The following is a 9142-nucleotide window of genomic DNA, read 5'->3' as shown; positions in this document are numbered from 1 at the left end:
CAACACCTCAATATTCCAGTATTCAACAAACCAATATCCCAGCATCCCTATATTTTACAGTTCTAACAATTAAATATTCTAATGCTTCAATATCCTATTATTCTATTAACCAACATAGCAATATAAAAATATCTTAAGTTTCCCATATTCTAATATTCCAACATCCCAATATCCTAATATTTGAATATCCAAGTGTTCCAACATATCTATATTCCAGTATTACAACATACCAATATTAAAGCAACCCTGTTGTCTATCATCCTAGTATCCCAATATTCCAACATCCCAATATTCTAATTCACCAAATCCCAGTCTTTCAAGATCTCCATAATCCAATATTCCAATAATTTTACATCCCAATATTCCAAAATCCTAACATTCTTATATCACAATAATGCAATATTCTACCATCCCAATATTCCAAGTGTAAATATACCAACATTCCATTACTCTATTATTTCAAGATACTCATATTTCATGTGTGAGGGGTGGATGCAAGGGGTGTGCGTGAAGTGAGCATGTGAGGGGTGTGTGTGAGTGAGGTATGCTGCAGAAATATATGTGTGAGTGAGGGTCCTTTCTAAAATATTCTTAAAACACTTCTTATAGATCAATAATGATAGGGAAGAAATGAACATTAGAAAAACAATCCTACTGACATTAGTGTCACACAAACTCAAATAGCTTGGAGTCAACTTAACTAAATAGGTTTAGGGCCTATACAAAAAAAAAAGGTGCCAAAATTGCTTCAAGAAATAAAAGAGGTCACAAGGAAATAGAGACAAGTACCCTGCTCATGGACTGGGAGGATCAGCATCATTAAAATGGCAATACTCCCCCAAAGCATTGTACAGCTCACAAAGAACAAGATTAGTGCTGGCTGGAATGTCGGGTTGAGTTTCACTGCTGGTGGGAAGGCCATCTAGTCCAGCCTTTATGGAAAACAATATGGAGATTCCATAAAATAATTGTAAATTGAGCACCCATATCGTCCAGCTATACCACTCCTAGGGATACACCCTAGGAACACAAAAAGATTACATATATGCCTTATGCACACCTATTTCATTGCAGCAATATTGACAATAGCCCGAATAAGGAAACAACGAAGATGCCCTTCAACAGTAAAATGGTTAAAGAAACTGTGGCAACTTAGCAAGGGGCAAAGAAATAAGCTCTTAAAGTTTCTGTTGTTCAGAATATTATTTTACACGAATTAGATCATTCTTGCTCAAAAGAAAGATCAGGATAGGATTACTTTAGGGGCCTGTAAGTGTCAAAAAAATAACAAACACTGGGGAAGTGGGGGGGGGGAGAACAAAATGCTTTTGTCATAGGGAAAATGTCTGTGTCCCTCTCTATTTTTTGATTTGGGATAAAACTGTCCTGCACCAAAAATACAAAAGGCAACTTTTTCCTGGATGTAGAGATGTTCACTGATAATTTTCTGAGACACATACGGTCTCTAAAAATGAGTGGGGGGTGGCGGAGTGATAGCACAGCATGGGGCGTTTGCCTTGCACATGACAAACCTAGGATAGACCCGAATTTGGTTCCCAGCATCTCATGTGGTCCCCGAGCCTGCCAGGAGCGATTCCTAAGGGCAGAGGAAGAGGTAACCCCGGAGCACTGCGGGGTTTTTTTAATAAAAGTTGTATTAAAATTTTTATTAATTTTTAAATAAAATTAAAAATAAAATTAATTTTAAAATAAAATTAAAAATAAAATTTTTATTAATTTTTAAATAAAATTTAAAAAGTAGGGGCCGGCTAGGTGGCGCTAGAGGTAAGGTGTCTGCCTTGCAAGCGCTAGCCAAGGAAGGACCGCGGTTTGATCCCCGGCGTCCCATATGGTCCCCCCAAGCCAGGAGCGATTTCTGAGTGCTTAGCCAGCGTAACCCCTGAGCATGAAACAGGTGTGGCCCAAAAAAACCAAAAACAAAAAACAACAGAAGATAAAAGTAAACCTTGCGGGCCGCTAGGTGGCGCTATAGGTACGGTAAGGCGCTGTAGGTAAGCGCCTTGCAAGCGCTAGCCAAGGAATGACCGCGGTTCGATCCCCCAGTGTCCCATATGCTCCCCCCAAGCCAGGGGCAATTTCTGAGCGCTTAGCCAGGAGTAACCCCTGAGCATCAAACGGGTGTGGCCCGAAAAACCAAAAAAAAAAAACAAAAAAAAGAAATTGTAATACCTCCCATTTTCTTCTCAGAATTGATTTGACAGTTCAGGGTGATTTATGGTTTCATACAAATGTTATCAGTAATTTATAACTTCTTTAAAAATTGCATTGAGATTGAAACTATATAGTATAGATTGGATGGTTATTTTGATAACACTGGTTGTTACAATACACGAATATGGAAAAAATTTCCATTTCATGGGGTTCTCTATTGTGTCTTAAATGACTTGTAATTATCCGTGTAAAGAAGTTTAAACTCTTTTGTTACTTTGATTTCTGGGTGTTTAATCTTTTTATACATAATTTTGAACGGGGCAGTCTTTTTAATCTCTTTTTCTTCAAGATAACTATTTGCATATAGAAATACAACATATTTTATTTTTGTGTATTGATTTTTTTTGGTTTGGGGCCACACCATGGGCACTCAGGGGTTACTCCTGGTAGACTGGGGGAACCATATCAGACTCTGGGTATCAAAGCTGGGTCTATCCTGGGTCGGTGGCATGTGAGGCATACGCCCTAACCCTGTGCTATCTCTCTGGCCTCTTTGTGTTGATTTTGTGTCTTTGTATTTGTACTAGTTTATTATTTATGATAACAAATTTTCAATATATTTGGAAGACACCAAAAATATAGTTTGTGAATCATTGAAAATTTGGTATAACTCATCAATGCCTTTTTTCTAGACAAGGGCTTTAGTTTGGGGAGGGGGAATTTAATTACTGTTTTTCAGTCAATAGATTCTCAATAATAATAAATTGAGATTTGGTCAGAGCATAATTAGACTTAGCTATTAAAAACATGGAGGCTGGGGCCGGGAAGGTGGCACTAGAGGTAAGGTGCCTGCCTTGCAAGTGCTAGCCAAGTTAGGACCACGGTTCGATCCCCGGCATCCCATATGTTCCCCCCCAAGCCAGGGGCGATTTCTGAGTGCATAGCCGGGAGTAACCCCTGAGTTTTAAATGGCTGTGGGCCAGAAAGCAAAAATAAATAAATAAATAAATAAATAAATAAATAAATAAATAAATAAATAAATAAATAAAATAAAAAGTAAAGAAACAGGAGCTGGCTGAGAGGTCAGGACTGCAGCCCTAAGATGGCACCCCCATCCCTGTGGGGTCCTCGAGGTGTCTCACTCCAGAAGCCAAGGGCTGACAGGGCGCCTCTCGGGCTGGGTGGGGGTGCGAAGCGTGGGGTGTTCCCGCAGGGTTTCGCCCCCCTGAATTTGGCTGAGGCAAGATCGGGCTCATGGAGGCCCCAACGGTCGAGGGGCTCAGCTCGAGGGGGGCTGGTCCCCATTGGGGCCCTTGACGGTGCCGTCTCTGGGCCCCTCGTCCTCACCTGGGCCCCCGCGGGTTTGTGGAGCCGGTTTCTCTGGAAACGGGGCGAGTGGGGGGGTCTCCTCTGTCGGGGACTCAGAGGTGCCCTGGCATGAATTGGGGGTTCGGGCTGATGCCTCCCGAATGCAGAGCCAAGTCTTTAGCCCTCAAGGTGGCCGCCGGCTCCTTCCCTCGACGTTTCCCGCTCATGCCACTGGCATTTCCGCCTATGGTGACGCGAGAAAAAGCCGTTGGGCAGGCGGAAGTGCCCGACCAATCAGCGCTGCGGAATGGCAGAAGGGGCGGAGCCTCCGGCCCCGTTCCCTGCAGGCCTGACCTGACCCAGGCTGTCCTGACTGGGACGCTGGTGGCAGAGACCCGAGCTGGGACCCAGATGTTTCAGGCCTGGCTGCACAGAAGCGGCCCTCGGCTGACAACCAGCCCTTTCCCTTCAATGCCAGACCCCTCAGAGAGGGCCATGACAATGCTCAGTCATTATCAGGGCACACTGCAATCAATGTATCCAGACACTAGGTTATTGATGCTGGAGGGATTTTTTTTTAATTTCACATTATTTTCTAGTGAAGTTGACAAAGATGGGGTTGGGGAAATAGAGACAGAAGGGACAGAGAGACACACAGAGAGAGCCGGAGCAAGAGAAAAGATCAGAGATAAGTGTTCTAGGAGAACTAAGTCTGGGACCGAAGCTGGCAGGAGAGTTGCCTTTGTCCACAGGAGCCCTAACACCCAGAGTCCCACCTCAGTGCTGGGAAAGCACCCTACATTCATCTTTGAGCTTGTGGGAGACATTTTCTGCTAGATGTTTTCCTGTGAGGAGGCCTAGAACCCTGAGCATAGCTGGGAGTGACCTAAAAGCTAAAATAACGAGTTGAGGGTCTAGAAGGTGGCTCCCTGGTAGACCACATGGCTCACCCATGTATCCAGTGCATCAATGCCCAGCACTGGTTTGTTGCTTGTTTTTGTTGTTGTTTTTGCATTTTTGAAAGAATGCATTTGTCAGAGGAAATATACAACTGCTAAAAATTATATCAGATGCAAAACTCTTCAGGAAAATGCAAAATAATTCCATCAACAGATTCTACTTTATGCACATCAGGGTGGCTGTTATAAACCACCACTTTCCTCATTATTAATTTTTATAACATCTTTAATTAAAAACTATGATTAAAATATGAATATAATTGGGTTTCAGTCATAAACACTACACCCCCTTCACTAATGCAGCTTTCCCTCCACCAATGCCTCCCCTTCTTAACCGTAGACTATATTTTAGACAGTCACCACTTGTTCCCCTTCTGTGTATTCCAGTTAGAGTTAAGGCAACAAGACATACACTACACAGATTTCAATGTACTAAAACATATTTAATCTAACAGAAGTGTGTAAAATTGAATCCAGGAAATGGCCTTCTGTGATATTCACTGTTCTAGAACCCCAATTCAAAAACTCTTATTCACATGTTTATTAACATTGGCAAATATTTTTATTTGTAATCATTTTGAAGTTTTTAATAAATAATTTTTTATTGAAGCAATATGGTCACAAACATATTCTTAATTTGGTTTCAGCCATAAAATACACACATTAGTGGCCAGGATGGTGGCCAACACTGTGTTGAATCAACCGACTTAAACACCTTGCAGGGGTCTCAAACTTGTGGCCCACGGGCCGCAAACGGCCCTCTGTACAACATTTTGTGGCCTTGCCCTAGAGGAATCTTTTTTTGTTTTGTTTTGTTTTAGTTCTTTGGGTCACACCCCCCAATGTTCAAGGCTTACTACTGACTTTGTACTCAAGGATAACCCCAACTTTGCCTCCTGCAGCCCCCAGGTAAATTGAGTTTGAGACCCCTGCAGGCTTAGGGAGTACATCTGGAACACCCAACTGTTGTTTCGGAACCTCATCGTTGAAAAACATGTCTTAATCGAGCAAAATTTTTAGAAAGACTTACAGAATACTCACTTCTTGTCACTTTGGATGATTTTGACATTCAAAACTGTATATCTAACTACGAAACTTTAATCTGCTTAAAAACACTGGAGAAATAATTGTCTGGGATACACTTGTTCAGATCAATTTATAAGTATGATGACAATCAATGATAAGGTGCTATTTAATGTCTACAATTCTGAATATTACATTTCAAGGCACAATCTGTTTCTTGAATTTGATTTATATGATTTGCACTAAAATTTTCCTCATTTACTCTTTAACTGCAATTAAAATATTTTAAGTTTCATTGTTTGAATTCATTTAAAACATTTTAACATGCTTAACAGATTATCTGTTTATTAATTGGAGTTAATATAATAACAAATTTTGATTTGTTCACTTCTTTGATTTGGGGCCATACCTATTGGTGCTCTGGGCCTTCTCCCAGGTCCTAAAAATGCTTGGATATAGTTAGTGCTGAAAATGGGTCTTCTGCATGTAAATCTTTCATCTCTCTCTAGCCTCAAATTCAGGTTTTAATTTTAATTATACTGTTAACTAAACTTTTATGCATACTTTTAATTATAATCATAAAAGTAATAATAACAACAGTAATAGTACTAATAAAATGTTTGATAATAAATGTCTTTTACTTGACACAGTTTACTCCTAAGATATATGAGTCTTTTTTTAAAGTAACACCTGCAATTTAGCCACTAAGACAAACTTGACATTAGAAATAGATTCTACTCACATTAGCACTAAAACATTGATGACTATTGTTTCTCATATTATTTGAAGGAATTATTACACTGTTTTAAACCAATATCCTCTATATCCACTTAAATTTATATAATCTACTGTTACACTCAGTTGAGATCTAAAATTTATTCAAGTAGTTCTCACATCACAGCCTTTTCACTGTGGTGAAGATCAGAATATTTTTTCACGCATTCAAATTTGGAGAGGAACTATCTTGAGACAAAATTGGAATAATTTAAGAGATGATATCCTATTTATTTAAAATTATTTGGTTTTCCCATGTTTGGGGAAATAGCCCCAAACTTCCAGGAACAATTTCTTCCAGTTGATGATAAATTGGTTATTATATAGCAATGAACTTCTACACTTGTACAAAATAAAGAAAATTCATAGACTGCGTGTGACAGGTCAAAATAGGAGAATGAATATTGGTGGTTTGATTCAGTATCATTTGAAATTTTATTTCCATAACAAGTATTTGAGCAATGTGTTGGTTTTGAGAAAATTGCAAAACTTGCTCTCATGACCCCTTAAGTTATTTAGACTCAAATGAAAGAGAATGGATATAATTTGATTTGTATGAGTGAGTTTCATTTCCTTTTCAAGTGAATGGACTAGAGCCAAATGAAGAGTCTGGAGGATTTGCATTGGCAGAAGGAAGAGGAAAAAACGTGGATGTACTTCTCTTTCACATGCAAGTATGTCTAGACAGTTTAATTAGGAAATGGGAAATAATCAGAAGTCTTTGAGTAGCTCTGTGTTTTAGCAAATCTTTCTACTGACATTATCTAAGAATGGTGGAAAATGGATAAAGATGAAGGGAGAACATTAGGAGGTCAGTGTAAGAATCCAGATATAAAATGATTATTTTAGGGTAAGAAACACGGTCTTCAGAATAAAGGTAAAAATAAAATCATCCAGGGAAATAATTTTTATAAAATAGATTAAGAAAAATTTATTGGTTTTTTTTTTCTTGAAATGGGAATGATTAACTTCAAGAAAAAAACAAAGATGTCTGAGACATTCAGATTGAACATTTGGGAAAAGAGTGTTCCAACATGCAAATTACTAACCTCCTATAAAATTATTAGTAATTGATGCTTTCAGGGACCAAGAGTCTCCGAGCAGCTATCTGTTCTCCACACTGGAAGTGTTCTGAAGGCTTGCTCTTCAATTATCTTCATTTTCCAATTCTTGCAGGGGGTATCTTAATGAGTTAATTTATAGAAAATTATTAAGGTTCTCTTAAAAATTTTATTTGCTCACCACATATTATTCAGTCATGATTGTGTTTCGGGCATACAATGTTCCAAAAACAACCTCTTCACACAATTATCCACTTCCCTGAGCCACTATTCCATTTCCCTTACATCAATCAGCCAACCTCTATGACAAGTACTTTTTAAGTAACTTTTGATACTATGATTTATGATACTGTTACTGATAGGATTTTATGATTAAGACTTTAGAACCTTTCAGCACTTGTATGCTTTCTACCAAAAGACAATTTTGATATTTTTTCTTATTGTTTCTATTGACTTGAGAGCATTTTTAATTCCCCTACTATATTTCCCTAAATCGCACATATTAGAGAGATCATTGAATGGTCTTTCCCTCTCACAGGTCTTCTGATAAAAAACAAGAGCATTCCTAAAACATCATGGAATACACCCAGAAATTCCACTTCTGAAACATATCCCAACAACTCCAAAACACAATGGAGAAATAATACTTGCACGCTATGTTCACTGAAACACTATTCACAATAGCCAAAACCTGGAAACAATACAAGTGGCCAATAACATAACTGGATAACTAAAGTATGGTACACAATAGAACACAATAGAACATATTTTGTCCAGTTCTTACACTAAAAATTATTCACCACAGAATATCTGGTTCTTATTGATAAAGAATATCAACAATATATACAGTCGTATGACAACATCCAGACTGATGATCAGTTTTGCAAGCATACCAAGATACCCTAAATGTAAATGGACCAAGTTTCTGACTGAGAAACACTACGTAATTAAGATTACAAACTCACCTATCTCTTTCTTCCTTCCCTCTATATTGTCGTTGTTGTCATTATAATGATGTCACCCGCTTAACTGTGGTACTCAGATTCTTTGCTTCAGTTTACTGGAAATTGCACCAGGTATTGAGGTACAAGGTTAAGATACAGTGCAGCTGTGGATTTCATTTGGCCATATGGGCCTGCTATGAGAGACTGTGGTGATCGGAAGTGGACTTTGGGACACCCTGGACATTGGGGACACATTATTAGTGTGATTTATTGCTGATAGGGAGGAAAGGAAGGCCCTCTGCTCCCCATATGAGCAATTGTTCAATTTGGTCACTTTTAGTGGGACAAAAATGGGACATTCATCTGGAAGTTTGGGATTACCCTCCCACTACTTTTATGTTCTCTGGAAACAGTGCCTTATTGTTCCTCCAGCCCCAGAATAAGCCAGCTGAAGTCACAGAACATGGAAAGTCCATGGTGTTCCTTCTGTGTGGGGCTGCAATTAAGTGGTCCTCTCCCCTCTTCTAAAAGCACAAGACACACATACTCCTCCTAGAAGCATCAGCATGAAGAGACCATAATACATGATGCTTGTTAAAGAAATCCACAGTTTTGAGGCTGGAGTGATGGTTTGGTCAGTAGATCACTTGCTTTGCATGTTGATGACCAGGGTTTGATCCCAGTACCCCATATGCTCCACAAAAAGGGAAATTGAGCACAAAGCCAGTGGTCTACCCTGAGCACTGCAGGGAGACCCTAAAACAAACTAAACACACACACATACACACACACGATGGAAAAGGTTTATAACCCAGGATACCTGGATGATTTTTCCCATGTTTTGATCTTAAATCTGAAAGTTCTCTCTCTGAACCAAGGAATCAATTTATTCATAACTTAA

This window comes from Suncus etruscus, chromosome X, assembly GCF_024139225.1.
Source record: "Suncus etruscus isolate mSunEtr1 chromosome X, mSunEtr1.pri.cur, whole genome shotgun sequence".
Taxonomy (NCBI): domain Eukaryota; kingdom Metazoa; phylum Chordata; class Mammalia; order Eulipotyphla; family Soricidae; genus Suncus; species Suncus etruscus.
Note: the sequence above shows the minus strand (reverse complement) of the source record.